We start from the raw sequence: 25606 nt of genomic DNA on the forward strand, positions 1-25606 counted from the left end.
AATTCTCTAATTAGTGCACTAAAGAGAGGGGTAGAAAGGCTGGTTTAGTAACACATAGAGACACAGTTTTTTTAAGAAAAACATACATACTGCCCATATGTTTTTATTATCTGACATTTACCCTTCTACTGTTATCTACAAACATGTTCACTCGGTCATTATCTTACACTCTAATTTTATTACTTACATAATAGTTATAAAGCTGATTTAAGTGGAGGTAAGGTTGGTGGGTCGGGTCGAGAGAGTGGGGCTCGGGTGATTGGGAGTTGAGAGAGTGTAGATTGGGTGGGTTGGTGTAGAGATAGTGAGGGAAGGGTGGGTGGGTAGAGAGAGTGGGTCTGGGGTAGGTTGGTGGTGGTAGAGAGAATGGTGGTGGGATGGCTGTAGAGAGAGACCAGAGGAGGTTGGGTGGGGGTAGATAGAGTGGGGCTAGTGTCAGTGGGTTGAGGTTAAGAGCGTGGGGGTTAGTGTGGGTGGAGTTACACAGAGGGGGTATGGTGGGCTACAGTGGGTGGGGGGCAGAGAGGAAGGGGATGGGTAGGGGAGGGTGGGGGAGGGTAGACAGTGTGGGGATTGTTGGGTGACAGTATAGAGGGTTGGGATTGGGTAGGTGGATGGGTGGAGGAGAGATGGTGTGGGTAAGGAGGGTAGGAGTAAAGAGAGTGGAGGTACAGTGGGGATTAGGTGGTTGGGGTAGGGTCTGTGGTGGTAGAGAGAGTGAGCCTAGGGTGGGTACGTGGGAGAGAGAGCAGGGGTAGAGTGGGTGGGTGGGGTAGAGAGAGAGTGGGAGTAGGGTGGGTGAGCGTAGAGTGAGCAGGGGTCCGGTGGGCAGGTTTGGATAGAGTGAGCATTGGTGTAGAGAGCGTGGGGGTTGGGTGGGTGTACAGTAGGTGGGTGGTGGTAGAGTGTCTGGGTTGGTAGACAGGGAAGGGTTGGGGTGGGTGATGTAGAGAGTGGGGTTTGGGTGGGAGAAGGTAGAGAGGGTGGGAATTGGGTGGTGGGCATAAAGAAGGAAGGGGTATGGTGACAGGGTGGAGGTAGAGTGGGTAGAGGGGGTGAGTAGGTGTGGTTAGGGGGAGTGGGGTTTGTGTTTGGGTGATGGTAGTTGGTTGGGCCAAAAAAAATTAAAAAAGCAGCCTTGGGAAGACGTGTCAAAATGAGCCCAAAATAGCCCAAACAAACCCCAACCAGCACACGTAATTGGGATGGGGTTAGAGACAGTGCAAGTAGGGTGGGTAGGGGTAGATAGAGTGGGCTTGAGGGGCAGAGAGAGTGGGCATGTTGTAGAAAGGCAGACTCAGGGAGACAAAAACCAATCTGCCATCAAAAGTAGCCCAATAATAGCCCAGGAGTCCGTGGAGAATAACCCAAAGTAGCCCAATATGAAATCACTGTGCATCCAGGAACTGGAAAGCCCTGCATACAACTTGATTTTTACAAAGCTGCTGATTGGAGCAAATATTGTCAGGGAACTTCTCATTGGGTAGTATGGCGGAGGAGTTTGAGAAAATAGATTTTAGTGATTTGGCAGTTGCATGCTGTGGCATTGCTGTTGCTATGACAACTAGATATTCTCAGTTCAGAACCCCCATTCCCTCCCTCTTGCTTATGTAACAATGGTTTCAACAATTTTGTGACGCAAGCACACAAATACATTTCAAAATCAAAAATTAGGTTTGGTGCAGCAGAGGTATCATTAGTGTGTGGACAGTTGAAGTAAAAACTTTGTTCATACTGGATAGGTATAGAAATTGCAAGCTACACCTAAACCTACACTTTCTCTTCTCGCCCTCCCTATTATCCATAGAACTCACTGAACTCACTGACCTCTATTATAATTTTAATATTTGGCAACATTTTCCTTCCATACAGCTAACCCACCTACACTAGAGACTTAGGGACAGATTTATACAAGTGTTTTTAATGGGAAACCCCCTTTGAAAAACGCTTTGTAAATCGGGCTCTCAGCCTCATAAACATTTATGCTTGAATGATGCCTTCCAAGGTGGTCCTCAGATATTGAGGCAGGTTGTATTTTCCCTGGGTATTTGGGTCCCTTAGCCCAGTATGCCTTGTGATTTGGTCAAGCTCAAAGTATGAAAGGTGACCATTTCCTTGGGAGCCTGGATAGAGATTGCAGTGCAGGAGTAGTGTGGGCAGATTTTTTCAAACTAAGGATGTCTGGCTGCATGATATTTATGACTAAGCAGTCACTTGTGACTTCTATGTGCAACCTGAAGTCACACATTTGAATTCTGGCAGAGTCATCTTGCCCCTTCATCCTTCAGAATTTGATAAAATGAGTACATTGAAGATCCTTCTCTTCCTTATCAACCAAGCCGTGGAACTCAATGCCCATGTGACTCTGGACAAAGGACTACTACTGAGTATTTGGGAAATCTCACAACATCTGATTGTTCAATAGACTCAACTACCACAACACCATATAAAGACTGAACCGGGAAGCACATCAATGCTCAAGCCACCCTTTACGACTCACTGGATTCACACTAATGAACCAGCATGACCATGCAACTCACACAGCATTTTAACATAACAGCCATCACAAATCAGACACAAAGATTGATCAGAGCACCACCCTCTGAAAACAGGTTGAAACGGAGACTGACACAGCCAATATGCATGCACACAGCAGCACTCAAACAGCAAACACATTGGAGATCTAAACCTTATCAGTCCGTGTCCCCCTCACACATAAGATTCTTACACCACCCCCACAATAATCCTAAAATAGAATGACATGCATTTCTCTTCTGAACAAGAATATCAACAGCAACCCCAAACAAGTGTTTCAGCCTAGTTGGGCCTCATCAGGAAGGTGGAGCTATGCCTCTCTGAGAGCAGTGAGCAATGGTTCTTCGCCTGGATTACCCTAGTAACTTAGGGTGAAAACCAAAAGCTACTTAATATGCACAAACAAGGGGGATCCTGGGAGCATCTCTCTACCGCATATATCCCGGGTTAGACTCTCAACCAGAGTCTTTAGCTCACCATCCTTTCACAGAAGAGAAATGTCCACAATGTATTAGTCTTTGGCAGTCCAGCACTGAAATGCAAGGCATTTCTCTTCTGTGAAAGGATGGTGAGCTAAAGACTGTGGTTGAGACTCTAACCCGGCATATAGGCCAGTAGAGAAACCCCCAGGTTCCCCCTTGTTTGTGCATATTAAGTAGCTTTGGGTTTTCACCCTAGGTTACTAGGGTAATCCAGATGTGGAACCCTTGTTCACTGTTCTTAGAGAAGCACAGTGTTAACTCACTGGTGAGGCCCAACAAGGCTGAAACACATGTTTGGGGTTGTTGTTGGTGGTGGTACTCTGGTTCAGAAGAGAATGCTTGGCATGTCGGTGCTGGATTTCCCTTGGGCAGGACAAAGACTGATATGCAGTGGATTTTTCTCTTCTGTGAAAGGATGTTGAGCTAAAGACTTTGGTTGAGACTCTATTTGGAATATAGGCCTGTAGAAAAACACTCCCAGGACCCCTCTTGTTTGTCCAGGGTTAGTTAGAACATTGTTATAGGTTATCTGTAAAAACACTGAGTGGGTCCTTCAAGGAAAACAGTCGAACTCTCATTCTGGGAGTTGTAATATGTGCACTTGGCTTGGGTACCATTCATGGTGCTGTCCATTGGACACTCAAGGTACCTGATAATGGGAAGCGTGCATGGGGGGCAGGTGATTGTAGACTGTTAATATCTCTTGTTATGCAATTTTTCATTGTTGCAAAGCTATAACAACAAATGATGACAAAATGCAGTCAATGAAAAATACCCAGTAAAATATTTGTAAGACTAAATCTTTCACGTTTTTTGGATGGCCTTGTTGAACTGTTGAACTCGAGTTAACGTTTTAGGGAATATATTAACTTGATGCAAAACTTTTATTATCTTATTCCTACTATGCACATGCATAGTCACCTCTTTTAACCAGGTGTTAAAATATATGTTTACAGCCGTGTACCCGGTTTACCGAACCACACCAGCCGCGTTTTGTATTTTGACCCCCTGGTTTGACTCCTTCCTAACTGTGATTTCTAGAGACGCCACTGTGCCCAGAAAGCTCCGTTTTAGCTCCGTTTTATTGTGCCGACGATGACAGCAATGGCTTCCTGGCTACTTATGTGTGGGTGAATTGATGCCAACATGCCCACATGCCATTTGGGAGATGCTCCTTATTTGCATTCTGGGATTTCTAGTACTGGTATAGTGAAAATCAAAACTATAAGGGGAAGAAGGCAGAGAAAAAAAGACAGTGAGGGGAAGCATCCCACCGAACACACCAGGCGGGTTAGATTTTTTCATAGTATCCTTCTTAAAGCGTTTTACGTTGAGAACAAAATGATCCCTTGGTACAAGTGAACACCCAAATTCATGATCATTATTGACAAGAAAATAAATAAGGAAGTAGCATGTATACAATGAAAGCTGATGACGAAGTATGTCCAAGATAAAATATATATATATATATATATATATATATATATATATATATATATATGTTAGTGAAACCTCAACACGTCGCTGTTAGCGTTCTGAAATAAGGTCAAAGGGTGACACGTTTTTGATATGTTTACGTTTTTTCGTGTCTCTGCAGCTTTAAGCTCATGGTTGCAGTCTCTTTCCACCATACTCCAAGGAGCTGACAGTCCCAGGCGGAGTGATCCACAGTAACACGACTCATACAAGCCTGGCAGCAGGCGGAAAACCCGCCTCCTCGTCTGTGTTTTCTGCTACGATTGGTCAAGCTCTTCGCCTGTCAGCCAGCAGAAGGGCAGACTCAAGAGAAACCACAGCCCATCTGCTATTCCCTTTCCAGATTGGCCTGCTTGCCTGCCTGTCAGACTGGATGCTAGGGTGCGCTGGCTGGTTACGTTGTAGCTTTTCCAGTGGCTGTAATAGTTACCTCTGAAACCAGAAGGAGGAAGGGATGTCAACGATGGGGGAGCCTATCTGTGATTAGGGGGGACGAAGTGGCAACGGGGAGGAGCAGCAAAAAAGATACGACGTCCTGGAAGGGCCTGGAGCGGGGGCCCGGGGTAGCAGAAGCAGCTGGTAAGTGTTACTGGGCCCTGGGGGAGTGACTTTGGCGGGGGAGGTGGAAGGAGGAGGCATTGTTTATTTTGTATTTTTTTCGGGCACTGTGTTCCATTTTCAGGTCGTTTATTAATAATGCGGCCTTTAACCCTGTCTGGGAGGCTATTCGTATGGCAGCAGAATATACGGAATGACAACATTGCTGCCCCTCCCTCCCCCCACTACCCACGTAAATAAAAGTCATATTTTCATAGACAGGCGAGCAATCTGAAAATCAAACTTGGGGTTCCTTGACAATATGCCACCTCGCAACAGTGATTGCAATTATGTTCTGGTGAGTTACTGACGTTGTGTGAGCCGACATCCAATACAAACATACGGTGTACTAAGCATAACAAAATAATATTGTGAAGGGCCGCATTCTCTGCCGAGCTCGAGTTATTTTAGTGAGTGCTACGTCAGATCTATGCGAACATAAGACTGTTGTAGCAGAGACAATTAAACTGTAAGTGGAAGACCACTGATCCCACCCACCCACTTTGCCACCATCTGTATTGTTTGAAATTGTGTTGCGGTATTGTCTCTTCAGCACTTGAAATGAGTTATTGGCTACATGGTGATATTGCATCACAAGACAGAAAATCACGACAATTAATCTTACTTTGATGGTTTGCGTTTGCTACAGCACGATCATGAAATTCTTATTTGAAGAATGTGTGCTTCTTCAACGTGGCCAGAAATGTCAACAACGCCCTTACTATTAAATATTATTGTGGAGGGGAAGCACGGTGGTGTACTAGTTCACTTTTTATTGTCTGTGAACTTTTTAAAAGAAGTATAATGGAAACTCGTGTTTGAGATTTTGAAACAGTCCTACTCTCTTTTCTGTGTTAATAGTTTGAGAGTTAAACTTAGTGCATGATGGATATTGGTACATCTTGTCTTTACATGATGGATGGCTTAAAGGCAGTTGCTGCTTTGCAAGGACAGACGTGATGGGACACTACATTATCCATTCCAGTGGAAAATAATCGTGTGCCCTTTCTTTTTTGTATGGGGAAAGGTGGGAGTGGAGTGCGCAGGTGAGTTGAAAGGGGTTCTATGAGAAGTTTCACCACTGGCTTTGAAAAATATAAGTTTGCCTTAATATTATATTATTGTTTGACAGTAGCTAAATAGGCCCTTGTTCTAACTTTTTTTTTTTATGGGGTCTGAGGGCGATAGGTGGTGTTGACCGTTTGATGGAAAGCTGAATAATTTCCACAAGATCAGTTTCTTTTAAAATCAGATGAAGGTTTGGGGGTGGAGAACCTGGTTCTTTACATCAAGGAAACGAGAGGGGTCAGCAAATACATATTGCGCTCTACCTACCCCAAACTGCATGCATTCTTTTGATTGTCAGGTTTAAATCGGCTCATGATCCGATAGGCCGTCCCCGTTTGCCACTGGCAATTAAGATTGGTGGACGTGAGCGGCCTTGTTTTTTGTGAAGGGGCTGGGGCTAGCATGTGTTGGTTGTGGTGTTATGTGGAGACTGGGTGGATAATAGTGCGCTGGTGGCCTTCCTGACAAGGTACATTGCTGACTTCTCTGCACCTTACCAGCTACTCCGGCACATGCTGCTGCCTAGCCGGGTCATAGTCATGTGGTTACATCATGAATGTTTACCTAGATAGTAACGCTCAGGAAACACATTTTTTTCTCTCCTTCAGAATGCTCAGTTATGTCACTTTTTACAGTGGTTCCTGCTTAAGGGACTCCGTGGTGGTTATTGCTCAATTTTATCTTCTTGACAAGTTTGGATTGATGAAGATGCGGTGACTGGATGGGTTTTCTTGGCAAAAAAAGTAATTAAAACAATTTGTACTTTTAATCAGGGTGTCTATCTCTTGTTTTATTTTTAGTTTTTCTTAGTTATTTTGTATTTTTTTCACTACATGTGTTTTCTAAATATGGGTAGATTTGTTTTCTTTTTCGAACAAGAGGAAATGTTTGGAAAACCTGTAAGACTAAATCTGAAATTGAAGACCCCATTGGCAACACCATACATGCATACATCTGCCCAGTAAATTGAAGTACAATTTATAATAAAAAATGCAATGTCTTAAATGCTGAGATCTATGGAATTCTATGCAAATAGGGCGAGCATACTCGTCCTTGGCACTAGGGGTTAAAACGTGCTCTTGTTATTGTTAGGAAGAAATTGCTTTGTACGTGTGTTTTCTAGATCGCCTCAGTAGAGATGTATACATTGCATATGTGTCACTGGAATCTTATGTAATTTGCATGGATGTGTACCTGTGTTTATAAAATATACAGGTTAAAACTAAGATTAATATAAAAAGCCTACACGTGCTGGTAATGCCAACGAGAGGTTTTAACCTATTAAACAATACACTAAAATACATCTAATACTACTCATGACTGAATAAAGTGGTGAGTGTTGGGAGCTGCAGATGCGTGTGTGTGTGTGTGTATATATATTTTTTTGTTTTTCTTAACGTTATATTTATCTCGAGCTTGTCGATATTGATCTTTCGAAATTTGTTCAACATGCACAACTTGTTCAGGTCTAGGTGTGTGTCAAATCAAAGCAGACAATGTCAATATATGATGGGCTAAACAATGTGTTTTTTATGTTACCCTCTCTGGAACTCTGTTAGATTTATTTTTCAACAATCACTTCATGCTTGACACCATTGGGACACTTAGCCAAATTTGTCAGGTGTGTCTGGCTGTTGTTGGGTCAGTTTAATTGCAAATTGATGAACTTTCATGCTTGGAAAAAATGATCCCTGTGTAAAGTGGGGTGCAACTATGTTGCACTTGTACATCATCTATTCGAGATAAATAGATGTACAGATTGGCATTGTGAGTGATGCCCGGTACACTTAAAAAATGTCCTAGCGACCAACACTCTCTACTAATACTGCAGTTTATCAAAACACTGGCCGTTGTGTCAATATACTTTTATACTGCGCAAACGTTTGTCCTAGTAGTGACGTACTGTGCCACTTAAGAAAATGAGTGAGGGGAAGATAAGAGCATGTGGAAATGGAAATAGAATCTACACATGCAGGGAGGGAGGAATGTATAGGAGGAAGAATGTTTTGTGATAGTACATGTAATGACAGTACTGTTAGGTGGGCTATAGTACTGCACAGGCTAGGAGTATGTGATAGCTGGGTTGTGCTTCCAAGATAGATTTGGAGAATTGCAACTTAGTATGTAATGTTTGACTTGCTCAAGAGGGTTCACGCAACCCTGGAAGTTTGGTGGCTTATCTGCCCAGGCGTCACTATACGTTATGCCCCAGGACAAACTCCGGAATGTTAATTTGGTGACGCTGACACTCGTTTACATTAGATTGGGTCCATTTAACAATACTGCAGCCATATTCCTTCAATCAGACTAACTCAACCTATGCTCCGCACTTCCGACGGTTACCTGCTTGTGCTATGTGTTTGAGAATAACCTTAGGTCTATACGATTTGTGAGAGTGTTGTGGTGTATGCTTCCAAACTCGTGTTTGTACACATTTGGTGGCCATCTTAATTGGCACGTTGAGCATATGCGCGTTTGGTGCATGTGATACAAGCTGGATTCTCGAAGGTGTACAAAATAATGTTTGCGTATGCCCCCTATGCTACAGTTTCTCTTCTGACTATTCTTTCGTCACTAATTGGGACTGTATCTGATGCTGAAATTCCCATTGCACAACATTTCTTTATTGTGGTCTGTAGAGCACTTTAAACTCTCTGGTCACAGGCTCTGAGCATTAAGGAAGGGGATCCATCAGAGGGTGCCTGGTTGCAGCCAGGGCAATGCATTTTAAAAAACGAGCCCTGGCTGCAGACTTCTATTCAGGGCCATCCCTGAAGAAAATACACAGAAGATGAAGCGCTTGGAGAGAGAAAATAGCTCATATTGCACTGATCTTGGGCTTATTATCATCAACAAAGGGAAATCGAGAAATTGACAGAACAAGAGAGAACCTGCACCTAGGTGTTTGGGAGAGAAGACCTGGTACTGCCCAACCCAAACATTCAGAAATGAGTCATGAGGCCTCTGCTTAATTTGACGTTGGTTATTATTGAATGTGGGACAGGAAGTTCTATGTGATTACTGAGGCAACCGAAAATGTATTTTTTTAACATTTCATTTTTACATCCTTTTCACCGCATGTATATATGCGGGGCAGACCTCTGCAGCCCCCCTACATTCATTATAGACTGTACCCATCCCTATCATATATATATATATATATATATCAAAATGTTCAGTTAATTAATTGTATGATACCAGGACAGGAGGCATTTCCAAAGTAAAGAGCCCTCAAATTGAAGAGGACCCATCAAATTACCTCCTCCTGGTCACATAAATGTAAAGGATATGATATGGCATTTATAAGGCGCTTATACACAAGTGTTTCAAGGCACGACGAGACAAGGGAGGGGGAACAGAGGGAAGACGCAGACAACGTTCTTACTAGGGGTGACCTTGAGATCGCGCAAGTGCACCAGAAGGGGGAAGGGGAAAAGTGCGGGGGGGATAAGGGAAGTACATGGGATCAACAGTATAAAATAGATAGAATAATTAAAAACAGTAAGTAAAAAAGTGTGGCCAGCTGGTGGCAAGTGCAAGGGTAAGTGCTGACATCGGGTGTTAAGTGCTAGTAGGGGACTGTAGGGATACAGAAAAAACAGTCCCAAGTGTGGGGGTTTCCAGGCAGGCAGTGCAAGTGTGCCTGGCTAGGTGACCAGTGCAGTTTCAGATTCAGCCAGGAGTTCAGCAGGGGAGAGAAGGAGAGAAAGCAGAAGCAAAGAGGAAGGTTTTAAGGTGCTTCCGGAACCAGAGATGGTTCTCTTGAAGTTTCAGGGAGGGCAGGGAGGCTGTTCTAGAGGGAGGCCCTGGCCAAAGAAAGAGATATACCACCAACTTGTTGCTTGGAGAAGCGACTGACCCTGAGGGAGTTGGAGGCGCATGAGCGAAGGGCTCGAGAAGGAAGATATTTAGGAAGAGAGAGTTGAAGGTATTGAGGCCCCAGCAGGCCTTGTGGACAATGCAGAAGGTTTTGAACTTAATCCTTGCAGCCACTGGGAGCCATTGCAGAGATTTCAGTCCCTGGTCTGATGCGATCCCTAGTCTTGAGGCCAAGGACAAGTCTTGCAATCCCGTTCTGGATCAGGGCAGAGAGTAGAATCAGGCTTATTAGGATAGAGGCTGTTGTAATAATCCAGCCCAGAGAGAACCAGAGCTCTGGAGGCAGTATTGTTCTGTCTGGTTAATCTATGGCATCCTTTAGGCTGATCTTAGAGAGATCTCCTGTAGAGTGATTGTTGAGTAACTTGCCGGTCAGCGATGGCGTCCTAATTTGAGATGATTCCTTAATCAGCAGCCAATAAAGGGCTTTTAGCATGTATTATCTTTTTTCTGTCAAGCCAAAGATAAGTCGAGCTGTGTGGTTTTGAATGCTTTGCCGTTTTGTTAGGGCCTTTACCATAAGACCAATGCTTAGGTGATTCCTGGGCGCAGGATATCTGAGCATTTATTTCCATCAGGGCAAATGTAGTTTACGTGCAGAATTTCCCACAGGTAATGGGCCAGGTGGGGGTCTTCCTCGCAGCAATCTTCCACCAACTTAAAGTGGATCTAAGTGTCATTAGCACAGAAATGAAAGCCAGTTCTGAGTGATTTCGAGATCTACTCCACAGGACCATTATAAAGGCTCAAGTGGATCAGTGAATGGGCCAAACCTTGAGGTAACCCAGGTCTTAAAATGTGCTGGGAGCTTGAAGCCACTTGGCACTAGCTTAACTGTAACTGGTGGTTTTGTCAACTCCTGTTTTGTGTGGTATGTTTGGTAGTTCAATTATAAAAACAAAATGTGTATCTGGGTGTGGGGGGTCAGGGCAGGGTCTAAGAAGGGGCAATGCTCCACCCCATTAATGGGGGGGGGGTCACTACCCAATATGTCGACCAAATTTAACACGTACACACGGATTGACAAAGCCATATAAAACCAACATGAACTCTTTGAGTTTGGAATTGTCTACAAGGGCCATTTAGATAAATCTAGAAAGCAGCAAAGGCATAATGGGCAATTTATAATGGACAAAAGGTGTAGCTTCCATCTAATGTGGATGTTAGATTAGCAGCTGCTATTTACTAGCCCCTCATTTTGCAAAGGTAGCTCCAGATTACTTCATGATGCTCGATACTTGGAAGCTACTTTCAGTGCCTGTTCATCCAGCATTTATTTATATCTTTGTTCTCCACAAGAGAGAGGGGACCCTATTTTTTTTATCGCCAATCATGCAACCATGTTTGACAAGGCTTTGCAGTCCCTGTTCAATCATGAGAACTAACTTTAAAGTGTTTGTGTGTTGTAAATGTGGATGGATCTGCCACCAATTGCCTAGCGTATCTCTACATATGTCATTATTAGGCCTTAAATTTAGGTTACCTTTCCAGCTGTACACATTGCCATCCTCTTTCTTATCTCGGGTGTTTTAAATGTGAGATACACAATCAAAGCAATAGGCTCTGGCATCCACGTGTATCTGTGTTTGCTGTGTATTGCTGGGATCATCATTGTAGACCTGTTCCTTGATAAACTGCAGTTGCTGGTTTGCCCAGGTTTGCTCAGGTAAACATTTTGTCGAATTTGATGCCTCTGTCTTTGACAAAACTTAAAAATGATAAATGCATTTTATTATATAGATTTTATATAAGACATGCTGCCCTGCCCAGTTAAGTTATTCTTTGCAAAGAACCTTTTCCGCCAGGATGTACGCTTTGCAGCTTTCCAGCTGTATGGAGTTATCACCGGTTTCACTACTGTGGGTAATCCGAATACAGTTGGTGGGGCAAATATTTTGCAACGTTTACATTTAAAATATTCCGGGGAGTTAAAGGGGTGGGATATTTTCTTATACTGGGGAAGCAATTAACTGGCAGCAAAAAAAAAAAAATCTGATATCCATAAAGAGTTTACATTTCAGAGCTAGAGACGGGGCCAATTATTTATTGCCAATAATGTTACCATGGGCCTTTCATATCACCCTTTCCGTAATGAGACACAACTCTAGCAGTTCCATTGTCAAAACACAATTCTTAAATTAATATAATGATGCACACACTAACAGTGGAAGTCTACCCCACCATACTCGGTTGGTGTGCTGACGCCCTTCCATTTTTAGGGGCCCCAAGGGCCTCCATGAATTTGTGAGACGGAAAGTAATCTTGTGATGCCCTTACTTACCCCAAAATGAGGTGCCAGGCAGCATGGTGCGGTACACACTGCCTAATAACTCCCTTGTTTAAGAGAAGCAGTATTCCCGTTATGGAGGTTGAGCTTGTAGAGGAGCAGTTGCATGATATATGGCATTTATAACCCACCTATACACAAGTGTTTCATACCTCTGCAGGAAGTCCCACCCCCTAACTCCTGTATGTTGGAAGCCTGAGATTGTGCCATGCTTGACACCAGCAGTTGTGACCATACCCCAGAGAATATTCAAAAGAAGGTACCCTCTGAGAAAGCCCTACCAAATGTATTCCCGAAGATACGACAATCTGAGGGAGGAACTCCCCGAAGGAATATGAAAAAGAGCGAAAGAGGAGCTAGTGACGTCACAAAAGACGAGCGTGACGCACTGAGAATACTGACTGAAGAGAATGCATGGACCTTATAGAAACGGATGACAAAGTAAAGAATCGAGTGAACTTTCATATGTGAAAAGAAGAGTGCAAGTGTATGACGCACTGCGGAAAATGCAAGCCGTGCAATAACTGTACAGATGCTGTTACGCAAGTAGAGTAAGTTATCATAGAAGTTGGCTATATGTAGTGAATATACTGCAGGCAAAGCCGCCATTGTTTAGAAGGTGGACATCAGTGTCATGAATTTAGTAAGCCCGGACCCATTGAGAGGAAAGGCCGAGAACTGTGTTGCAGCAAAGAATTAGCTGGGATCATGGATACGAATGGCGAGGCTATCTGGTCTGGTACCAAAGCTGAAGCAAACCAAGGCCGGTTATCTATTCTCAAAGGCAGTGAACGTGTGAAGCTGAATCCTCCCTTGTTAAGGTGGAAAGCAAGAACACCAAGCGTGTCAAGTTTTATTCATTTAAGACATTTAGGGACTGATTCATGGAATTTGTGTGCCAAAAAAACAGGGATTTGCAGGCAGAATGGCGCACAAATTCCTGTTTTTCGGCGCACAAATTCCATGAATCAGCCCCTTTAATGGTGCAAAATGATGACAGATGTTGGGCTAATTTGGTGGGGAGGTAATGTCAAGTCCACCTCCTAGCACCTGGGAATGAGTTTACGTGCTGCTAAGTGAATCGAATGTTCCAGACATGGCACGAGCATGCCAACCAATTATAGAGGGCCGTATATAAGAAAGTATACTTAGATGTTCCCCCTAGCCTATTTCAACCCCTCATAGGTTTTTCTCATTTGCCATGTAGTATGACATTTTTAGTATATAAATGTGTTTTTATGTGAAATTAATCGATAGCGCGAACGAACGTCCGTAGATCCATTGTAACTCCATGTTTTAGATAATTGTTCATAAAACAGCAACCTTTGCTATCTTCCTGAGTTGGTTAGATTATTTGGTGTCAGTTATTCTGCATCCCCATCCGTTGCATGCACGTTATCCAAAGGGCCTTACGCTCAAGCTTATGACTTCACTTAATTTAATGGGTTGCAAGATGAGTTAAGGGGCCCTTCTGGACTCCTCTTAAGTGTTTCCCCTGAGCAGGATCGTCTCGAGGATTTCATCTAATGGGCAACACATAAGCAACTCCTTGCATCGCAACTTGAAGTTAGACAACTGTCTCTTCCTAATTGGCACCAGATCTGCGGTTTTGATCACTGGGACTCAATCCCAAATGATCTACCCATACCTTAGACAAACCTAGAATACTGCAAGACAACAACAAAAAAGTTGGTATAATCTTTGACGCTAAGCAACTCTTTGTCCCACAGCGATGTCAATTTGCAACAGGCATTCAATAAAGAACGTCCTCCTCCCATCTTGAACTAATGTGATGTTAATAGAGATCGCCTCCATAAGGCATTTCAATTCTTTTTTTAAAAAAAACGAATAGTCTTTTCAATGATTGAAAGATTGTGCGACATGAATGGTGTCTTGAATTCAAAGCATAAGGTTGCATGGATCCCAAATACTTAGATTTCCAATCTATTAAGAGACCTAAGCACTGCAACAACATTCATAGAAAGCAAGAAAACGTTTCCACATCAGGAAAAAAAAAATCTGTTCAATCATGAAGCATAATAAAAATACAGTTATCTAACAACTTGGAATTTACACCAGGAATTCGCCCACAAAGTTTCACAACATGGACGGTGGGAGGCTTGCAGAAGATATCAGATTTCCTAGAAGAGGGCTCCCCTATAATGTTCGAAAAATGTAATGTAGCAGAGACAGAATGGCTCCACTACTCTCAACTATGACATTGGATCTCACAGAAAATAGTCGGTGAAAAGGGAGCGAGGTACCTGACGGCATTGGAATTGACCCTAATATCGGCAACTCCAAGGGGGAAAATTTCTACGCTATACCGCCTAATGGACAAAACACACTTACCAAAAGAGAAAGTACTTGCTCAATTGGGAGAGGGACTTGGGCTGTACAATAGACATAGAAGATTGGGGTAAGATCTGGGCCAGATTACATAAAAGCACCCAATGCATCACAAACGGAGAAGGGGGGGATATAAAGTCTGCTATAGATAACTACCTTACCCCAGAACAACTAAACAAAACCATCCCAGACATTCCTTCGGGCTGCTGGAGAGGATGTGCAACTGGGGGTACCCTGTTCCATTTACTGTGGACCTGTCCAAAAGCGGAGGTATACTGCAGGGGGGATGCTGGATCAAATCAAAGCAATCAATGGATTGACCATCCCATGGGATCCTGGAATAATACTTTTGGGAGAAACTGGGGGAGGTGAATTCCCACTCTCGGGGCAGATAGGAGGTTGCACTCACCTCCTAACAGCTGCCAAAATCGCAATGGCCAGGCTATGGAAGAATACAGAGGGCCCCTCAATACCTTTATGGTGGTCAAAATGTTGGGAAACTGTAGTAGCGGAGAAAATAAATGTGATCCGCTCAGGGAACTTGAACACTTTCCTGAAGACATTGGCACATTTTATGCACTACTCAAAGATATCTGGGAATTACCAGAAGGCCCCCACTAACACCCTGGCTCCAAGGCAGTGTAGACTAAAAGGAATGAGCAGTCCACACTCGAGGCCCTCTGAGTGGAGGGATGGAGCAATGCCCCACTAACGATCCCTGCAGAAGGAAATGCCTTTTGTTGAACTTGTGCTATGATTTATGGTGCTTAAAATGCTCATATATCACTGTAAACTCAATTTGAAATGCCTAATAAAATGTTTGCTTGAAAAAACAAATTATCTCTCCCTTAGCTGGCTTGGACTACTTAATGCAGTTGTTTGTTATTGCTGTTACAGTGGACCCTTTTGTCCATTAATGCACTGCCGGACCAAAATAGGGGCCGAGTGAGGGTGCAGGCTCTTGGCAAGAATAGTGCATTGGTGATGCCAGCCAGGATAGCCCGGCCTGCTGAGTATTATTGCTATGAGAAAAATGCAGTTGCTCATGTAAACAAGAAAACCTATGTTTTCTTTGCGGCTCTTGTTCCATTTCAGTCTTAATTGCATAAATGCAATCAAGACTGAGAAAGGACCTGCCTAGCCTGGAAGCAACAAAGAAGGAAAATTCAGTCCTAGTTTTCAATATTTCGAGTAACCTTGGTAGCTGATGCACCAACCGGGGGTGCTAATTGTGATGTTGTGTAACTGTTAAAATGACAAATGCTTGCTACGGCGCGGCTATGAATGGGCATTCCTGCCTCAACTTTGTCCTATCTCCACTCCTATTACCCTTGGTATCCTGAGAGGGGTGCAGCGGGGTGGGGTGGGGGTAGGGTGGGGAGGAGAAAGTGAGAGAGAGGGTGACCTTGCAAGTGGCAAAGTAACGAACGGAAATTGGAGCGGTCTGTTGATGCCATTTGTAGAGCCTTGTTATGCCTGCTTATGCTTTTTGTATTTCTTGCACTGCCATTTTATGCCTTGCTATTTGTGGCTTGTTTATTGTTTGTGCCCCTCACTAGCTTGCTCACCGTTCTACTTTCTTTCATCTACTAGACTGCAGCCCAGGTGTCCAATTGTGTTTCTGCTCTGCTCCTGAGCTTCCCACCGATTTTTACCCCATGTCTCCCACTGCAATTCTGCATGTAGGTGTCCAACTGTGATTGCGTTCACACAAATTTACCCCTCTCCCCTCCTTAACCCCTGTGTGTCGGTGTTATTTTGCCGAGTGATTTTGTTGGCTGGTGTACCACTGTTGGTATATTTAACAGGAGCAATTTCACTGTTGGCTTGGTACCCGCTGCAGCCTGCTTCCATATGTTGTTTCCTCTTTCTCTAACTTGATTTAGAACAAGGCACTACATGCAATCTAAGAACACCGGTCTATTCCACTGGACCTGATCGTCTTCTCACAATTACATTACTATTCTCACAATTTTATATTACTAGATTTCCAGGATGTCTGTACGGCCATAGTGGATGGATGCTACAATAGCCCATCGACCACTATCTGCGCTAACATGCTCCAGTCCACCTATGAACTAAACCACACCCACACATGGCAGTGGATAACCCCCGAAACAGAAATCAAACCCCTGAAAAATACATCTCTCCAAGCAACATCTATATCAACCTTTAGACCAGTGCTATTTCAAATCAGTAGCAAGAAAAACTCCCCCTGGATAGAGGTGCCACAAGTAGTCCCCACACCAATCACCTTGAAACATATTCACAGGGAGTACGATAGAACTGCACACATCAACACAACAGCAAAGCTATCTTTTAGTTTTTTACCTCTTTCAACTACTAGCCAAACCCAGCAGCCCTATTTTTAAAGATCTGCTGTAGTACCAATAGATGATACAAATAGCAGCTAAGTGTGGTATGACGTATTAGGGGCATGACAAATTGAGAATTCTTAGTGTGGCAAAGGAAGACTTCACCATTTTAGTCTTAAAGGCCTAAAATGGGCAGATATATAAATAGCACCACTGCATGTCAAGGGCCTACCTGAATCTCAGCCTGATAGATTGAAATCCTACCAAGCATGCACAAGTCAAGAATTGGCTGACTGACCTGAAGCTCGGCGGATTCGTATCTCCACTCCCATCCAGTGCAAAAAGTCTCTGCTTTACCATTAACCATGATAACGCATTCAATACACAGATCACTCCGAAAACCTAAACAGAATGGTACAAGCTTGTGTTCCTCTATAAATTCAAGCCCTTACTCCTGCACCAAGTTTCAGAACATTTTCCAAAGCCCTGGTAATTTCCTAACTGGATGGTTCCAATTCCCTCTTCGAAGTAGTCTAAAATGAGCGCTCTGAAAGCAATCCAGTGTGGGGTGCATTTGAAGGCCCCAACCAGAAGTCCCTTTTACATGAATGACAAGATTTTAAATACTAAAACGAAATGGCTTGGCCTTTGTTTTGGTTTTCAAGTAAAATTAAAGAGCCGCGTGGAAAGGGGCCTACCTGCCATTAACAATGGATAAGCAGCATTTTAATTTACAAAAGAAGGCTGAATCAAAGATCCCTGTCGCATGTCGAACAGGATTTTTACACATTGAAAACAAAAACGGCCTGCACTGATGTGTGCAAATAAAATGGTTTTTGAAAAGTGAAAAAAAAAAATGTATCCCTGTTCACAGAAATATTTCAGGAAAACAAAACCTGATGTGCGGGTTGACCGAAAGCAATGTATGTTATGCTTCACCTACAAAACTCCAGTGACATTTGAAGAGCCATGATAAACAAGTCTGCCGGGAAATGTTCTGTGCCCGGGGCTCGGTTACAGCATTGGCTACCTATGGCTATCTTGATCTCGTCCACCGAGAAAGCAATACTAGTCTTGTTGCCACTAGTTGCTAGACTCCCTGGACGGCCCACAATCGCCCCTGCCCTCTGGCAAGAACTAATGCAGAGAAATGCTCCAATGTCGGGCGCATTGCTGACATGGATATCTACATTATTTTTGTATAGGGGACTATGCTGTTTAATTTCCCAGAAGAGTTTGGTGGTGTTATCCCTAGAGGCACCAACCCAGGCATTCCATGCTTCCGCATTGGTGGTCCTTTTCCTGGTAGCTAGAACCCTCAACATGTATCACTATACTTGAAAGACCTATTTTTTTTCTCTTACTCTTTCTCATCCACTCTGAATTAAAATCTGAAAAAATAAATGAGATGGGGCAGTGAGAGAACGGTGATTGCACAGGTGCAGTTGAGTTGGCTGTTTGGGGAGGAAGAGCTACTGCAGTTAAAGGGTGACTTGGAGATGACGACTTAACCATGGACAGTAGATTAGCAAAAGCATCATGAACGGCGACAGAGGCAACTAACCCAGCTCTATAAGTAATAACATGTATTTTTTGCGTGTGTCCTAAAACGGGTAAATACTCTGCCTATAGGAAACAAGGGACATGTAGGAGCATGCCCCTGGCTTCCATCCACATACCTCTGTTTGGATCAGTAGTCCCAGCAGAGTAATGCCAATGAAAGATCGCTCCTATTCTGCATGACCTTTTATAGGCCCTTGTACTTCCTCTCCTTTTTTATTGATTTCAGTATTTTCCAGGCTCCTTGGTTTTTTCACATTGGCTGGATTGCTCATGCCCTCTTTGTGCCACTCCCTTGATGGGTCTGTGGCTTCCTGAGCTAATAAAGGGCCCCAATGCCATTTTGATATGTATTTATTGGTTTTTTTTATAACTCGCCTAATACCATACATGAGTTTGTTTTCTAAGTGCGGATGGGGATTCAAACCTCTTTTGATCTGCGTGGTGTTGCTTCCAAGACCAGTGCGCTGCCCCTCTATCTTCCGCTCACGTTATCAGGCGGGAGTGCAGCCTCCTTCTTCTCAGGGCTTACACATTCTTAAAATCCTGCTAGACTTGCAGGGTGAGTACCTTAGTTTACATATTCTACCTAAGGGGAAATCCACTTGCCCCGTGGTGACGGGTGACACAAAAATGTACAAAGGCCTTCTGTATGTATAATGGTACATGTCGCCATAAGTGCACGTCATATTTGGTGCAGTGCTATCGCCCAGGGCCAGCCATGCACGGTGACATGTTTATTTGCCATTTACTGCAAACAAAGCTTGTTTGCAGTGAAGGTCTAAAAGTTTCAAGCATTCCTATACTCGTGAGCAAGGTTGCGTACAATGCAATCTCCTCGAGAGGGTGAGTAGATTTAGTGAGCCTTGTTTCTGCTCTTATTTTGCTGCCTCAGCTCTCCATCAACCAGACCTTTCATGCTTTCTCCTTGCTGCCACCCTTTCCGGCCTCGACTTGTGGTTGAAATTTATCAAGCACTCTTGAGGATCCTAGTTTGCGAGCTCAGCCTTACTATAGGAAGTAGCTTTCCTCTAGATGCTAGGTTTCTTTTGCCACATGTACCCCTGCTAGCATATGGGTACTGTGAGATTTGCCTCTCCAATCCTGGTTCTCTATAAAAGGCTGAATCCCCATAAGCAACCATGTTTGTGTCAGTATCCACAGGATTTAATAGTAGATGAACACTTGGGTCTCGCATGGCACAAGTATTGTCCTAAGCGCATAACTTTTTTATGGTTGGTATAATCTTCTCCAACCTGCATCTAAGAGCTAGGAATAGGGTATACCATAGCACAAAGTTGTAACTCTGCACTATTGAGTCTCCTAGCTCTGTGACCAGATCACTTAGATAGGGAGACGTCTGTGGGGTTTTGCAGAAATCACTTTACTGCCTCCAGGCAGGTAGACCGAAGCTCTGGCGATGTTGATCTGGTAGTTCTGCCTTCTGAGGCTATGAGACGGTCAGCGATATGACTTCGTCACACTACTAAATCTTTCAAAAACGCACCTGCATTGTGCAGAGCTTAACTTTTTAGAGTGCATAGAGAACCTGTGCTAAATCTCGAATTGGAGAGTAATCTTGTCTCGGGTGCTGGATGCTCAACGGCTAACACAAGGAAGCCATTGATTGTGCCAATTCAACAGTTAGGCTCAATATTTCTATTTGTCACAAGCCATTCGCTAGCGAAGATTGACTCTTGAAAAGTAATACATGTTATGTGTGCTGGTGGCGAACTGAGGGGGCGTTTGACATTTTAGGCCTGCCTAGTAGTTTGCAGCTTTACATGTTTGCCCCTGCCTTCATTATTTACTAATCCTCTCCAATAAGGTCAGATGGCCCTGAAAAGCCTTTTAGATCTAAGCCTTGAAACCATGATGAAAATAGATCTTTGTTGGGAAACTAAAATCCACTCAAAAGAGAAAAGCTGACCACAAGCACACATAACACAGAACCGTTGTGTTGCAAATAAAAAGCTTCACCCTAGAGTCACTTAACAGCATCCTCTTTAATCTCAGAGATAACATGAATCTGAATTGAGACTACATCCAATTAAGTAACCTAGTATTAAACATTGGTAGTGATCGGATTGCACCACCAAGCCAGTATGCCATCTGCAAGCAAGGGAGCCAAATTATCTGACGCACTTCTAAGCTACAGTGAACATGATTCCACTGAACCTCATCCAAGCAAGGATGAAGCGGCATATACCATGGACAGTCATATTGTCTCCCTCCCAGGTTTACAGAGCATCCTTAAAAATAGGCATGATGTTACATATATTTGCTTCCGTCTAAAGAAGGCTTAATCAACTGACTGTTTAATCAAGAAACCTTGAGTGCAAGTGTTTATTTGGATACTTGTCACTGTGAATCTCTTTGTAAAAACCCTACAGCTCACATTGACCTCTCTTGAGATAAGCCTGGCTGCTCAGTCACTCTACCGACTTGTGCAGTACATGCTCATACCAAAGGTTGGGTTAACTATTGCTAAGAGGACAAGGCGGGTGCAGTCTCCCACGGGGTACTGCATACAATATTGCCTAACAATGATCAACTGTAGATCTGCCATTAAAAATGCTAAGAATATTTACCAATGCATTTAAAAATGTAACATAAGTGTGTGTCACATAAACCTGCTTCAAAGACAACTTCACAAGTGCCATTTATTCCATCCCTCTTATGGGCTATAACTTCTCACCATGAATGGGGATAACAAGAGGTGGCTAAGTTGTTTTCACCTACATAGAAATAATAAGTGCTACTCTGGGACACTACCCACCCATAGACATTTGAAAATATTATCTGTAAATTTTAAATCCACAATAACGTCCCATATAGGGTTATTGCAGTCAACTGTCCTAGTCCCAATTCAGCCTTTCTCCAAAAATAGTCTGCAATGTTGCTGAGTATTCAAACCACACCCAGTAAAACCATGAACATAAACCTATGGCCCAAAACGATCATGAAGTCCAAACTCCCAACATTTTCCTACAGACCATTACCAACCTGGAGTTCAACATCCACCCATAACAATGAACACTTTTGGATATCCTTATTCACTTATAAGTTCCCCATGAAACAGTAAGTGAGTATCAGTCCATGAGAGCTTCAAACAGGTGGTCTACTAAATAAATGAGAGCTACTCTCCTCGGCAAATCGCTCAAAACCATAAAGTTCAACCGTAAAACATTAAATTCTTAAAAGGCAAAGGTATTCCTCCCCCCAATAATGTCCACCTCCTAAATTACTGACCCAACCTCCTTATTTACTAGTTTCTTTAATTAGATTAACACCCTGGATGACAGTTGGCATAAATAAAAGTAAAATATGTGAGCCAAGGAGCAACAGTCTAACACTACCCTGTTTCAGGAGAGTTACACATGGAGGAAAAACACTGACAGTGCTTAGTCCTAAACAATGAAAATAAATCTCCCACCTAACCTAAAAACAGAAAACCACCCCAAGCGATTTAAAATAAACCTGAAACTGTGGCTATCCTAATAGAATACTTGCAAGTAAAAGTCTGCATGTGGTTTACTGTTTCTTTTTAACGTGTGCTATGAACCTTTTCTCCTTCCCTTGCTCTAGCACCTAAGCCAACATTATCAGCACATTGAGGTTAACAGGTGATGTCTATCTTTAAGGTATGTGTGTAACTTTTTCTCTGGAGGGCCTTGAACCACACCCCTCATTCCTCTCATTTTATGTTTTGTTTTTCCGACTTGTATCCCCACCTTGCTTTGTGTTACCTATTGTATCATGTTTCTTTCCCCAGGAACATTGAAGTGGCACTCTCGCAAGATTGGTTTATACAAAATTCCAAATAAGTATCTCTCTAGCACTTCAGTAACGGCTATCCCACAGGCGGCTTGTCCTGATATTCTTCAAACATCCCAATTGTCTTGAATAGAAAAGATGGTAAGTTTGGAAGAAACACTATTCCTGAAACAAAATGAACCGCTGGCAATATACAGTATGCTGGAACATTATCAATTTAAAATGTCAAAGTAACATTGACTTGTGCATGTCCCTTGGCTGTTGGGAAGAAACTGTTGTCCTTGACAAGAGTTTTCCAAGAATACCATTGTACAACATAATGGCTGCACTTGAAAATGGAATAAGAAGCCAGCCTTCAGCTTCACTGTGGCATAAGATTAGCATATAGGAATTGGACACTGCTTACATTATTTTCTCTTGGCATCTTATTGGATATATATTGTTCTCAGCTACCTGCTGAGAATTGAATTTCAAAATTATTTATACATCCCACTTAACCCCTTCACATCTGTACTGTCGGTATACTTGAATCAGCACAGTTCTGGTGGAGATGTTGAGGCAAGGCACTTGTATGCATAATTTCTTTTTGTGTCCTTGAATCTGACTTTTTTGGAAATCGTTGAGATAAATTGAAAGGGGTGCTAAATACCATCAAATTCACCATCTTTGAGATTGGTGAATCATTGCTCGACATACCTAGTGTAGAAAACGGACTGGTACACACTCTGCTTTTGAGCTATGAATGAGTAAATGTTTCTTTCTGTGGCAAATGTATTTTTTTTCAACAACAAGTGCATAAAGATCGGCCTTGAGGTCTCCCTGCCACCATGAACAAACCATGCTACCTGTATGATCGATGCATATTATTTGGGTGCACTGATGGACATGGGTTTGAGGTCCAATGACAGGAAAATAAAATGGTGACTTTACAGGGGTTGCTCAGTTAGGCTGCCCCTGCCAGGTCGCTCTTTATTTAGTTCTCACCCTCCACAATTTTCTCTGGGTTCGGGATCCTGCTGAAACATCATTTGCACTGCACACACTTCAAAACCACTCCCCCACTCAAACCATTTGTCAGTGCCCCCCACTGACAGTGATCCGCTACTCCACCACTTGACTATCTTGTGACATATTCCATTTTCACTTGCTGTCTCCGCCTCACCGGGTCCAAGCATGACTGTGTATCTGCCTTAGAGGTACACTATTTTGTTGCATTGCGCTTGGGCTAAGCGATCTGGATAATTATGTATAGAATAGCATATTTTTATTTTCATACTTTATGGATTTAAGTGATGTGTAAAGGGTTATCTGCTGCTCCTGGAGTGTGTATCTGAGTCCCGTATTATGAATTTTAAGCTAACTGCATGAATGCAAATGTGTTATGGTCCAGGTTAAACCCAGTTTTTTATTTTTATTTGTTTGGGTGTGCGTTTTTGTCCACCCCTTGTTAAAGCTCACTACTACATGTGAGGAATTGGACCTTCCGCACAGGGAGTGTGCGGTCGCCTGGACTTTTTTTTGAACATTTTGTAATTAAAATGAATGATGGGAGATCAATCTCAGAACGTGTGGGGCTAATCTGCACACACATTCCTATGCTCGCTGCATATCAGTCTTTGTTCCGCCCAATGTGTCAGCTTTAACCTGGCTCCCACCCTTCTGTATGAAGGTGCAGTGAATGTCATGTCTTGGACAACTGTTTACAGTAGCCTGCAGGGACTCCCCCTTTCAGAGGAAAGAAGTCTATGATTTGATGGAGGCAGAAAGTTTGTTCTCGCCACAAACTTCAAGGGAGATCTGCGCTTTTGATCAGGAGTCACAGAGCGCTCAATTAACCAGCAAGATACTTTGATCCACAACAGATAGGATGATGGGTGGGATTTATTAGTACATGTTGTCACCCCTTACCTTTCCTTTTGCAAAGCGCTCTGGTTATGACCTCACACATAACACAAGATTGTTGGTGGGGACCCAGGATTGGTTCATTAAGGTAGCCTTTGCCTACACCAATCACTGGGGCCCATTTGGTTTTAAAGGACGGCTGGGCCCCTCACTGAGCAGATCATCCAACGAGTTCAAAAGGAGTAAGAAGGACTCATTTGGACCCTGTCTGAAGGTACAGTCTGCCTTACAGCTGCCGCCAGTAAAGGAAGGGCAGGATTTCCAAGAGGGAAGCAAGATCCCTCTCTTAAACATCTCCCAGGGAACAGAGGGAGATGCTGGACTCAGAGGACCCGTCGAGCAGCTCCAGAACCAGTACCAAGCCAGCACACCCTGTACCCTGCTAGGCTCTGCCAGCAAGCTTCCTAGGTGGGAATTGCCTGAGAGTCTCTGAACAAAGGACAAGGACGTTGCCTGTAAACACTCTCCTCAGCTTTGGGCCTTTGGCCTTAAAGGACGACACAAGCCTGGGTAGAAGCTAGGAGGAGTGCCACAAGGAGCATCAACCAGTATGCATTTTTGAGACAGTCGAGCCCTTGAACACGACCGGCTGCACCACTGACTGTTGTCACGCTGCAGTCACTAAAGCCATCCGAAACTCCTCGATCAGCATTCCCAACCCGCTAACCAGCACAGAGACACTGATTCTTGACCCTGAGCCACTGTGTAGGCTAGCCTGCAGCCGTCCGTCCAGCCTCGCTTGTCAAACTGTCTGCCGCCTGATACCAACAGCTGTCTCCCGTCTTGAACTCTGTCGCAGGAGCTGCAAAACATCCTGAAACCGACCCAATGCTGTTGAGCATCAAGATCATCTCAAGCACCCGGTACATTGTGTCCCCCTGTTCCTTCTCCGAAGGCCCCTATTAACATTTATGACCCCTTGCTCCCTTGGTGCTGAAACCAAATAACCTTGAACAGTTCAGACTGATTGCTTTACCGACTAACCTCCGGTCAGTATTCAGAGTACATCCCCTTCCATCGTGAAACGTTGTCCTCCGTCTTACTTTTACAGGTGGGTTGTATTTTGTAGTGTGCTAGAACTGTCTGTAGTAGATATTTGTATACAACCTTGTCTGGACAGACACTTTTATCATTGGGTAATAATATTTTTTTCGCTATGTTGCAATTAATCGATGATCCAAGACCTTGCGAAGATAAGCCTGCCGTTCCATCCACGTTACCAAAATTGGACAAGGAGGTTTATAATTTACTTTTTATCCAATCTGTTCAGATCCCTTCTGGTGTAATAGAGGTGTGGGGCTGATTGATGGTTTAGAAACCGATATTCATCCCTAGACCACTGTTGCCCCGGAAGTTCATTCGTCGCACTACATCACAAC

General features: G+C 43.4%; 1 protein-coding gene across 9 annotated transcripts in view; it reads left to right on the top strand.

Annotated features, from left to right (window-relative positions):
- The first annotated feature begins 4851 nt into the window (after window positions 1-4851).
- Window positions 4852-25606, top strand: part of MEF2D (myocyte enhancer factor 2D) — a 1898135-nt gene continuing 1877380 nt past the window's right edge. For 5 of the 9 annotated variants that reach the window (XM_069607151.1, XM_069607150.1, XM_069607152.1 and 2 more), the window contains exon 1: window positions 4853-5072. The gene's annotated coding sequence lies outside the window, so the exon portion shown is untranslated. Of the gene's footprint in view, window positions 5073-22323; window positions 22467-25606 lie in introns of all 9 variants that reach the window. The other 4 variants (XM_069607155.1, XM_069607156.1, XM_069607149.1 and 1 more) reach the window with 3 other exon arrangements.

This window comes from Ambystoma mexicanum, chromosome 1p (assembly GCF_040938575.1).
Source record: "Ambystoma mexicanum isolate Mex_15411 chromosome 1p, UKY_AmexF1_1, whole genome shotgun sequence".
In the NCBI taxonomy this organism is placed as follows: Eukaryota; Metazoa; Chordata; class Amphibia; order Caudata; family Ambystomatidae; genus Ambystoma; species Ambystoma mexicanum.